Genomic DNA, 12,841 nt, shown 5'->3' with positions numbered 1-12,841 from the left:
CCGCAACGAGCCGTCCTGCTTTTTAACCAGGACGATCGGCGCTCCCCACGGGCTGGTGGAGGGAGAAATGATGTCGGCGGCTAACATGTCATCAACAGCCGATTTGACATGGTCCTTTTCGGCGGGACTTAACCGAAACGGATTTTGGCGAATTGGCGCGCTGTCACCCGTGTCAATATGGTGACGCAGCAGGTGAGTGCAACCCAAATCATATTTATCACGACTGAAAACGTCGGAAAATTCCCTCAGTAGCGTTCTAAGCTGTTGGCGCTCTGAATTTGTCAGGTCCGTCGATCCCGCACAAAGCGCGTCGATCCACCCTTCATCGCTGTCCGAATGTGGGAGCATCCGGGAAGCAGTGCCAACGTGGTTCGCGACAGGTTCCTCGCAGGGCACTGGCGTCGCGTGAGCGAGCACCGTCCCTTGAGGAACCACCACCGTCTGCGATCCCACATTGAGGACCGCGATGAAAGGGTCCCCGTCCCCTCTTACGACGGTCTGGGCCGGAATCAAATGAGGCCCATTAACCCCGGCCCTAGACGGTCCCAGCAAAACACCCTGATCCCCTATGCCCTTAGCGAAGGGCCTACGAAGTTTCAGAGGCACTAGCATTTGAGCTCCCGGCGGCACACGAACAGTTTTAACGACGAACGCCGGTACCGTCGCGAACGCCGACCGAGCTGCCGCAGGGGATGGCAGGAACGCCATGCGCCGCCCCGATGGAAGCTCAATGCATCCTTGGTCGATCAAAATACGAATGGGCATTTTACCTAAGAAATCCGTCCCCAGCAGGCACGGAACAGCCAGCGAGGAGGAAACGAAAATCGGCCCCGACAATTTGATGTCCCCAATAGAAATTTGCGCTCGAATCTGTCCCATGATGCCGAGAGAGCCCCCGTTAGCGGCATAGAATGGGACGTTAACCGGCAGTAAAGGCCGGCTTTGTACGGGCAGAATATTGTAAATTAATTCCGAAATGATTGTCGCCGATGCCCCCGTATCGACCAAGATGCGTACTTCTACCCCGTCAATGTGTCCGACTACGGCCGACGACCCTGACGACGCGGCTACCACGCGATGGGCCAACACGGACCACTGTTTGGGCTCGATTTGAGTCCCCGCAGTGATCCGCGTTAGCCCCTCGCAACGCGACATCGGCCCCCCGTTTGTTGTGGTGCGAGAGCGTGCAACGGGTAGGTGCTTTGGCCAAACATGTGTGGTGCCGCGACTCGCCGGGTCATGTTGCTGGAGCTTGGGAGGAGGAGGCCCGGCGTCCCGTCGAGCCGTCGTCCCGCGCTGTCGAGGAGAGCGGCACCCCGAGGCGACGTGGCCCCGGACGCCGCAGTTGAAACACCGCGGGAGCCCCGGTGGAGACGACGGGCGGTTGAAACGGCTTGACCCGTCCCGGGCCGACCGTACTTCTTGCGCCTGTTGCCGTCGATGGTCGACGGCGAAGAGCTCCTCCGTCGGAAGGGTGGCTGCAGCCACCGCACGCCCTGCCGATGCCCTGCTGGCTTTCCGCCGCAGGGACAGAAGGTTGGCGTGAAGGAGGCGCGCCGCCTGAAGAGAGGTCATCTCGGCGTCCTCCTGTGCGACGACAGCGATGTCCAGGTCGTCTGCCAGGAGGAGTATTTTCTCCGTGACCATCGCGTCCACGCCATCGTCGTCCATACGGGGAAAAGCCGTCTTAGCCAGCGCTAGGAGGCTCGTCCTGTATGCCAGGGGCGACTCCTTCTCACCCCGCTTGCGCTCGTAGAACCGCTCTCTGCATTCCGCTGAAGGTCCATAGACCCCGGCCAGCAGCTGTAGTGCCTTCGGCAGAGTAGACCGCTTCTCTTTCGGCGCCGATGTGAGGGCGGCGAGCGCGTCTGCGTCGAGGAGCGCCGGCAGCGCGCAGAGGGCTTCATCGTCGGACCACCTTGCCATTTCTTGGTGGGCGATGAAGCGTCGCTGGAAGCCGCCCCAGTCGCCCTCTGCACCAACAAATTCTTTAAGCGGAGGCAGCCGTTGTTGTAGCGCAGCGTTCGCCTTGGACGTCTGTAGGCTGCTATCCCCGGGACTCGGCTGTGCGTCGGCGCGAATGGCAGATGGAATCGCCTGTCGCGGATGTGATGACGCTCCCTCCGCTGGAGATGACGCAGCTGTCCCAGCGAGAGCGGTGTCGGACCCAAGGTTGAGCCCGGCCACGCCCTCCGCAGCTGCCGTGACGATGGCGGGAAATTCAAAGCTTGAGTTTTCAGAAATGGCGGGAAGGCGCTCAGGTTGACGGCTCCCCTCGCCCCGTGGTGGACCACCAGCCCCCAGCCGCGTGATGTTTTCCAGCGTGGCGGCAGCGGCGTACAGTAGCTCCGCCAGTCTCTCGTGAGCCAGCCGTAGCGCGTCTGGCTGCGGCCCCTCTTCATGCCGATGCCCCGGTAGGAACGCGTCGGCCCCCGGCTGCGCCATGTCTTGGTGAGCCGCCTCGGGCTCAACGACTTCAGCAGTGTCCTCCTCCGGTACTCTGGCTCGAGCTGTCTGACGTGTTTCCATGTCCGTAGTACTTCTGACACCAGATGAAGTACCGGTGAAGACGCTGGACACCCAGGTTGAGGCACACGTATATTTATTTTCAGCTTATCGGTACAGGACAACACTAGAGGGGGTAGCGGCCCCCTCACCCGGATAACTGGGGATACCCCCTAGCTAATCTCACCTATCCCCAAGTCCTCCTCTAACGAGCTAGGGGAGGCTAACTGGCCCGACACTGGTGAGTCGGGCTACGGTCTCCGGAGTCCCAGGGTCTAACCCTGGTTCACGGAACCACGCCTCTGGCTCGCTCCTCTGCAGCCCTGACAAGGGCGGCGTCGAGGGGAGTCCAGGGCTCTAGCTAGAGGATCTTCACTCTTCCTCCTTTGTTCCCAGACTGAGCCCCGAGCTCTCTTTGTCCTCCCCCTTTATACCCCCCATCAGGATCACAACCCCCCAGGCTGCCTGATGCGGACGTCGCTGCGGGCACCCCCCCCGTGTACTCCCGTAACTCCGCCCACTGTGTTTGTTACCCATTGGATCGTATGCACTTACAGCCCTCCCGTAACAGCCCTACACACGTAAAAGGGGATTTTATACCCCACGTGCCAATCGTGTATATAATACCCATCGCTTGTTAGTTTTATCGCATTGCTCCCTGAATTAACTTTAGAGCAATACATTAATTGATGATTCCAAAAATAAATAATGGCGTGGGTGAACAAACTTGTCCTTCATACAACACTTTACAACTACAGCCATTGGTCGATATGTCAATCATCACCTTTAATATAACCAATACATACATCAACTAGACATAGTGTCTCTCGCAAGACAGACCCGGAGCAAGGCACACCGGATAGACATATTCATCGGGAAAAAAAACCCCGAATATTCTCTACATTTGCAAGTAGAAAATGTTTTGCATTTTTCGCACACAAAAGCCTGATGTTGTGGGGAGACAAAGTCACGTGGCCTCCTTACATAGTAGTGGCCACAGTCGCCTGATCACGACATGCAGGCATTGTCCTGTGCATGAACGTGCTGAATTATTTAGTAGGTATACAGTGTAATTATTAACATTCATGTACAGCCCGTCGAGAATCGTGATATGGACGTGTTTGTGCCAAATGAAGCGGCACACTTGTGGCTGGGGGCTTCTCACGAGATCAGCAGTCCGCGTGTTTGCTGGGCACGGTGATTACCAAAGCGCTTCGCCCACTACGATGGGAAAAGTTAAAGAGATCGTGACATTGCCGAGGGTAGCACATTTAAATGATGATTTGTTTAAACCCACAAGTGCTTGTAACGGTACCTTTGTCAAGCTGCTGCTTGATGAGGGTCTCACCAAGCCGTGCAGATCGATGGGGTTATTTAACCATACTTCACCGCGCTGGTCAAAGTGGGTTTGTGAAGGCAGGAAGCACAGACGTGGGAGCATATAAGTACAATCCAACAATTAATTTATTTATTTTTTGCACTGGCCCTCTGCTACCCACAGTGTAGCTCCGCACCTAAATTAATAAAAATGTAGATAAATAATTGCCCTTATGTTCATCACAGTTTTGCCAAAGTCTGCATCAAAGAGTGGAAATACATTTCAAACGGGGCACACCTGTACCGGTTAAACGATGGACACGTTAATGAATAGGTAATATAAGGCTGGGCGAAAGAACGTTTTCATCACATGTTCGGGTTATTTTTAGATCCCTCATATTTTTTTGCCGCGGGTGTTGACGGTGGCGCAATGATTAATAACACTGTGCCTATGAACTCGGCGACCTGAGTTTGATTCTCAGCCACGCCTAGCATCAGTGGCGAGTGATAAATGACCCCCGTATCCTGTACCCCATCTTCAGCCACCGGCATTGAGCAGCAGAAGCAGCAAGCACCGTGGTAGCATCAGGGTGACGAAATGTGGACACAAAACTCCGCATGACCGGCACGGTTTGAGGAATTCTTCATCCAGCGGTGGATTGGCCAAATTGTCCTCAATGTTTCTTTCATGTATTTCTGTATGATTATGTAATGCAATTAAAACATATATTGGGTTAGTATGACATAATAGTTTTAAATGGGTGAAATAATTTAACACGGTACCCTTATCATTGGTTTTGAAAATTGCATAACACATGTTGTCATTTTATTGATATCAACACCCTATATTGGATATTTGTTGATCCAGGATAATAACAAATACGTGTTACGTTGAACTTGTTCTTACTTCTGTTGTTTATTGCCTGTAGTAATGATAATAAAGCTGGCATGTCGCCTGGTTGTGAGCCAGTGATATATCAAAGGGTTACAAAGCAGCACTGTGGTGGTCTGGGTCTTGCTATTCCATATTGTACCCTGGGGTGAAATTCTGAAAAAAAGATCAATACATTTAATCAAAACTGGTGCAGTCCTCTTGCTAGGTCAAATATTGACTATGATTTAGGAATGTACCTATTTTAGTACTTTAATGCAAATGATAATGCTAAAGTTATGAAATAGAATACGATCTGCAACAAATTGAAGTCCATTATTCATGAACTGTTGGAAAATGTGAGCAGTCATATCACATTGTCGTTTTTGTATATTTTAAAGTAAAATAAAAACGTGTATCGGAGGAAATGTGAAACGTGCTGTACAACTAATGGACAATTAAATTTAGATTTAAGTAAAGTTATTATTTAGCAGTATTTTCGAAGGAAACCTGGGTGCATTTTTACTCATCCTTTTGAGCTATGTCATAGCAATTTGTAAACTCAATCATTGGTTTAACATTATTGAAAACAACGTGCATTAAAATAACACTAGCATGCTAACCGTATGAAAAGTTAACATTGAATTCATGTCACAATTGGCAAATACGCTACACCTACATAACACATTCTTGTTTGTACGTTTCAGAATTATGAACATTTTATGAACATTTCATGGGCAGAAAGGGCTTGAACAGAACCAAAACAACTCGGGGGTTTGAGGGTTATTGGTAACAGAAACATTGACGTCTTCTGAAATCTCACCTCACGTACAATGCATGTGTTTTTTTTTTAAGCATAACCCAGAAGTGATTTCCTCACTTTCGATGTGCAACCAAGAACATTTTCTTTAAGGCGTTTTCTTCATTCCAAAAATAAATACTTTTCGAATGTTCAACCTATGTTTGAGGTAAAATACATTGTAATTTGAAAATTATATTTACTCGGGGTGCAGGTTTAGATAAAACATGATTTTGTGCTTCTGCATCGGCAGTGGTGCACATGCATAATTACCAACACATTCTACGTCATAATGGTAATAATAGCAATGCTAATTTTCATTTTTATCCAAAAACACCTCGCCAAGTCTCAAGATCATGTTTCAGGAGGGTCATAAATGGGAATATTGTGCAATTCCTGAATGAGAATTAATTGGGAGAGGGTAAGAAACCAGAGTTGATAGGCAATATCCACGAATCACACAAGGGGATAGAAATCAGATGTCAACATGAAAGGTTTTACGATCTCACCTGCCGTACTTTTGTCTTGTGACCCTCCTTTTCCTCCAGGCCTGTGTTGTTACCACTTTTCCATGAATGCAAAAAAATGTTTTTTTAAATGATAAATCGAGTCATCATTCATGCAGCAAAAACAGATTTTGCATGCTTCCCACACTTTTTGCTTGCTAAAAATTTCTCACATGCAATTATGTAATTACATCTCATGCCCATAAATTATGCTTTTTATTCTACTGTAACACTGTTCCATTGATCTCTGGAGACACCAAGGAACTGTATCCTGAAAGCAATACAAAAAGCTTCAGTTGAGAATTTGCTATTCAGCAAAAGCTAACACGAATACATAATTTTCAATGCACTATTCTTAACCTTTGGATGCATTTAAATGAATAATTTTGGTTTTTAATATACTGTAATCCAATATTAATATTATGGTGTAAATCGATTCTGTGTAAGGCTGGCTGATCTTCCAAATCGGTCTAAATTGGGTAAATTCGAAATCTGAACTGACCTTACAACATTGTTAAGGGAAATATTACAAAATACATAACAGAAAAAAACTAATTTCCATAGAAAGACAACTCGAGGCGACTTGAGGACATTTGTTTTTTTTTCCTAATTTCTCCCAGAACTCGACTTAATAAAGCACTTGAGTCATTGATTGATAAAAAAAAGAAGTATAATTTGCAGGATTTCCAAGTTACTCAAGTAATCACGTGAGTTGGGCAGGTCTTTCTCAGAAATGTATGTTTTTTGGACCAAATTCTTACGCAGAATTCAAGTCAGCGTGAGGAGCGAAATCAGCCAGAATAATTTGGGCTCCTGCCCACATTTCCAGCTAAACTCAAGTTGTCTAAAAGCATTGAAACGGGCTGTGTGGAGTGGAGGAGTGGAGGAGTGGGAGTTCTGTGGCTCATAGAAACAGGGGTATAAATGGGAGTCTGTCCAATTTAATGATGTCAACAGTAAATATCTTAAATCTTGACTTAAAGCTTTCGTGACTGCAGGAATTCATAATCTTTGGGTCTTTCGGTAAAGTCACGTAGATAGGTTGAAAGAAAATTACCAAAGACTACGACGCTTCGATCACAACACAAGCGATCGTTGTCAGGAGGAGAAAAGAGGGGGGAAGCTGCTGAGGCAGACTGTTTTAAAGGTTTAAAATGGGTGTAGCCCAAGGGTCATAAACGAAGTGGGCGGGGCTTACATTAACACAATACAATGGCCACCTCCGCGCCCTCGTTGTGGAGATCGCCCTCTGATCTTACATAAACATGCTAATTTATCACATTAACATCACTAGCCCCGCCCACTTCATTTATGACCCTTGGGCTACACACATTTTAAACCTTTAAAACAGTCTGCCTCAGCAGCTTTCCTCTTTTCTCCTCCTGATGACAATCGCTTGTGTTGTGATCGAAACGTCGTAGTTTTTGTAATTTTCTTTCAACCTATCTACGTGACTTCACCGAAAGCCCCGTAAGAATAGTGATATCTTAGTTTAACACGTAGGCTTTCATGACCAATATTATCTATAAGAAGTTTTTGGATTAGATTTCGTCAATATAAATGTGTCGTTAAACCCACCACCACAAACTGTTAGGGTTTGTGACTTAAACAAAACATGCCAATTCGTTACTAGTTCAGCACACCGTTGTGTTGGAGAGGAAACCTACAACATTTGCAGTTTGAGTACAACTATCATCATCAGGCAGACAATTCTGGCTGTCTGCCTGATGATGCTAGTTGTAATTACTGGCGAAACGTCGTACTCGAATTGTAAATGTTGTGGGTTTACTCTCCAACACACCGGTGTGCTGAACTAGAAACAAATTGGCATGTTTTGTTCACGTGACAAACCTTACTAATTGGCTGTGTCAGGTGGTGGCAGGCTTAACGACACATTTATATTTACGCGATCTCACCCAAAAACCTCTATTAAAGAGTGAAGTCTTAAAATAAGTTGTCTTGCTGCAACTTATTTAAACTACTTTGTAATATCGTAGACAAAAGATAGGGTGCCGCAAACCTGCATATTTATAGAATTACTATATCTGTTGCCATTAAATCTCTTGCCTCTTGAACTTATTGCCTCCCCGGCAGCTAACTTCAGAATAGGATCAACAGTCAAGCCTCTACTGTCTGTTCTCCTATTGTATCTCTGCCTATTCCAAATACTTTCGCGCACTCAAGCCAGGCGAACTGTTAAGTTGAAATTACAAAATAAATGTAGAAGTATAGAACCAAAATCACACCACGGTTTATCTTCAAATTCAATTGATCAATCCGCATTCTGCGTCAGTCATTGAGGTTATTTAACTAAACTTAATGCTGGTCCATGTGGCTTGGTGAAACATGGGCTCAGGAATAGTATAGCTATCACTTGCCAATGATGTTGGGGCTGGAAATCAAACTCACGTTGCTAGGTTTATAGTGTAACATAAGATTGTACACTTACCACTTTGCCATTGGTCCCCTCATAAATGATGCACAGAATCCAAGTCATTCAAATACTTATATTCAAATTGTAATGTGGAATTTTCCCACTGGATGAAAGCCACAAATGGAGAATGGCAACTGCCCCAATATTCACTTTACCACGGAATCATTTTGACTTGATATCAACATTTTATACATTAGTAATGTGTTGACTTGTGCAATACTACACGTCAATCCGTTGTACTGTAGCTCTGTCACTGCAAATTTCACAAATAGGTGAAACCACCTCTGTATATTATGAGAGCTTTGTGTTTCCAAATGTGTTTCCAAGGACAACCAGTGTTGATTCTATACAAAAGCAGGGCTGGAATGGGCTGCAGGGTGTCCGTCCTGGAGTTGAGCCAACTTTTAGTTAACCCAACCTATATCTCAACTCGAGTTGGTGACTGGCTGAAGTCATAAAAGACTGCAGGTACAACAGGTAGAGGTGCCGCCTGAAACACATGGGGGGAGGTTGGGCTGGAGCCCAAGGGCAGGTGCGATTGAGGCATATCAGAAGCCGAGGCCAAGACATCGGGAGACATGGGATGACAAGATCTGGGAGGAGGTTGTGGGGCATAGGAGAAAGTGAGTGTTGGGGTTGTGACAGTTTACCCCCATGGTGATTTTAGGAGTCGTTGCAATTCAAGGTCTTCGTTTGATTTAAATATTTAATGCAGCAGCCTGTAGCAGCTGTAGCGTTCACACAAAACATGGACAAATAGAACAACATTGTTTCTTAAGCACACCATTCAGGAATTCAGGGCAGTTAAATTCATTGTATTGCAATTGTAATTGGGCCCAGGAATGTATTGATAAGTGATATTGTGGCATGTTCTCATAAGAGCAAAATCTCCCACAATGCAATGTTTCATCAACATTTTATAACAATTTTCATATATATATCTGAAATTTAGTTAATTTATAAATGTTTGACAATTGAAGGGTGTGTCTGTCATTCAGTTGCTATTATTTGGCATCTATTCATATGGCTAAAGACTGGTCATCAGAAAACATTATTAAACGTTCTAATCAAGCCTTATGGTGTTAAGTGCAGTCTCCAAACGCATCCACTCTCAATCTCTGGCATCTGTAGTAATGTGCTATGAAGAAGGGGCATTGTCCGAAACATACGTCATTGATTAATGTGTTATTTATTGAATGCATATATTATGAGCTACAATAACTAACATTATTGCGAGAATTGAAACGTACATGTAAATGTGAGGTCTTTACTATAATTACTTGTGAGGTGGTTCATATGAAGCTCTTTAAGAATGCCTAACTGCTTTTGGTTTTAGGTCTGTACAGGTATCCCTCGATTTGCATTGGGTTTACGAAATGTCGCGTTAACGCAATTGACAAACGACGGACACTTTATGATTGACGAAATCGAATTTCCGTGCGAACGAAATTTCACACGGCACGCGCGGCGAGATCAAACAAGAAGCTCCCAGGAGGCTGCGTCGTCTTCCAACCGCGGCAGTGTCACGGTGTCCCTGCAGTGCAACGGGAACGCCTCCCCACGTCACCTTTGCAGGCATTCCAACATGCACAAATAAACCGTTTGAGTTCCCTGAAAAGGTATTTTTATTATTATTATTATTATTCAATTGTTTTAATAATTAAGTTCTTTATTATATTTGTATTGTGAAAAGTGATGTAGGTGCATATTTTTAGGTTCAGAGTCTTCGTCGGAATGACCGTCCGAAACACATCTCAAATTGTTTTGTTTTAAATTCATATTAAAAGCTCTTTCGATTTACGAAATGTTGTTTAACGCGTGCGTGTTTTTCAAGAACGTATCCCTCTCATACATCGAGGGATACCTGTATTCCACATTTCCTCTAAAGTCAATTGTACCAGACGACTTTAAGGTCACCCACCCTACAATGACTCACGTTTTCTACAGGCACTGGGTAGCCTTACTCTTGCCGAAGCTGAATCCTTAGCTGCAGTTAATGACCTTGAGAAACTTGTTAACCAAAATCCCTGATATAACTCTTGATATGTGTTTGATCTCATCGACCAATTTCTTCAATTTTTTTTTACATCTATGTATTTTTACCGAGAAGCCAACCTCATAGTTATATCATCATATTTAAATATCTCACACTGTATCAAAGCCAAAACTTATAGCTATAGATTTGTAATTACTAATCTGCTTACCAACGGCATCTTGAACACATTTTTATCTCATATTTCTGGTATAAACTCTGCTTTGGTGCCTCAATTGCGAATCAGAAACACTGACACAATAATGTCTGGGATGGTTGGATTTATCTTGGCCTCTATTCAGGCTGGGAAATCGAGCCCAGCTCCTTAACTCCACTGTAGTGATCTAACATTGTCTGTAACAAGAACTTTACATTCAAAGGTTGGTGGAATAATCCTGATAGACGTTGCACCTCTTTACATAACTGCGTGTATCAACTACGTAACTTGTATTATATTTTAAAAAGCAAGAAATGTAAATCTGCTCTCCGGCTTTACCTACAATCTGTCATGTTAGCAATTTTCAATTCTGATCACATGCACTTCTCTCTGGTTATAATATCATGCATCTACTCGTAGAAAGCCTTACCTGCCCAGACCTGATGCTGCCCATCCTTTTGCCATTATATCAAACAGTGCAATTAACAATCCCAACTTACCTGAGTTTATCATTTATAGCATTTATCCATAATGGGTGATATTGGATATTGGTCGCAAAAGCCTATGTGTTAAACTATAGCATTTATGTTCACAAATGATCATCCTTTCTGGCCCATTGTAAGAGGGTTAGCGTATTCCAATACCTTACTCTTGTTGAGGCCTCACTACCAATGCGATAAACTCTTTCGAAATCCCCTTCATTGTATCCATCACTCAGCACTGCGTCCTCATCTGAGGAATCAAATAATAAAGTAATAAACTGGAAAGTAATGCCTTCCAGCACACACTAATTTGCATAATGTTCCCACAATATGGTCAAAATGTAGACTATATAAGAAATGTTATATAACTAGCTTTATAATACTGTTTTCATACTTTTTTCCTTTATTAAACTATAGTTTAAAATAAAAATGTATCCACTTCATGACAAGGATAATGTGCAGGTGCTTGGATATACACTTTTGTTAATATCTAAAATGTTCAGCATCGAGGAAAAGACAGATCCAATTTACAGGCTGTCATAGGTATTTTCGATTTGAAATGCATTACAATATCTTATCTGGAACTGAATCAATCACAATGAAATATTAAAACCGTAACAGTATAGTGATAATAGTTGTTATGGAAAACAAGATCGAGTTAGTAGAACAGAATTGTTGCTACTTTCCATAAATGAAAGTTTAGGGAGGCAGCCTCAAAGAGCAACATTACCATGCAGTCAATTGCCCCATATCTAAGGTGACTCTACAATCGTATCCACCTGAATCAATGTTTGGTGTTGTATGTCAGTTCCGAGAACAATCACGTCGGTAATGCTGACGAGCAGTGCAAGAAGACGACCTCCAGCAACAAGTAGCAGCCTCCAACTCTGGAGGAACATTTATACATGTGTAGTGACATCAGGGATGTCACTGTATGGTGCCGGCCCGGGAGGGTCGTGGCGTGCGATGTTCCTACGTCGCGGACAGCACTGGGTGGGTTGCTGTGTGAGGCCGGCTCTAGCACAGCACAGCGTGCGATGCACTGTCATCGCGTACACCCCGTAGATGGGTGTAGTACCAGCCCTAGCGGGGCTTGGCGAGCGCTGGGATAGCACGGGCACCGCACATAGCGTGCAGTGAGGGCTCCCACAAGGGGGAGCGGGAGATTGTCAGCCCAGGGACAGGGTTGCCCCGGGCCATGGCACTCTGGTTGACCCCGTAGACACGTGATCCGGAGTGTCCACAGAGGAGGCTCCAGGTGGGGGGGCTAGGGGGTGATCACGTGTCCAGGGAGAGCTCTCGAGAGGGATCGAGAGGGAGCTAGAACGCTCGAGAAGGTGGGCGGAGCCGAGGGCAGAGTCAGCCCCGACCCGGGAGGATATAAGGTGGGTCCCTGAGAGGGACCAGGGTCGCTTCGTTCTACAAGCTGGAAGCTCCACGTCCTACAAGCTGGAAGCTCTACGTCCTACACGGCATCAACACGTGGCCGGGACACGAGAGAGGGTCCGACCCTTCGTAGCTGTAACTCCTCCATATAGTGTAGTTAGCTGGGTGGTCACCACCCTAGGCTGTATCTGGTAAAGGGGCAGTTACCCCTTTGTATATACGTGTTACAATAAATGTTTGCCTCTGAAGTATAACGTCTGCGACTCAGTTAGACTCACTACACATGTTCCATCAGAGAATCTAACTGCAGTAATTAAGAGTTTGGTAAATTGCGTGTAAAATACAAGCAAGT

The sequence above is a fragment of the Lampetra planeri genome, chromosome 3, assembly GCF_965212315.1.
Source record: "Lampetra planeri chromosome 3, kcLamPlan1.2.h2, whole genome shotgun sequence".
Lineage (NCBI taxonomy): Eukaryota > Metazoa > Chordata > Hyperoartia > Petromyzontiformes > Petromyzontidae > Lampetra > Lampetra planeri.
The sequence above is the reverse complement of the archived record's forward strand: the minus strand, read 5'-3'. Positions refer to the sequence as shown.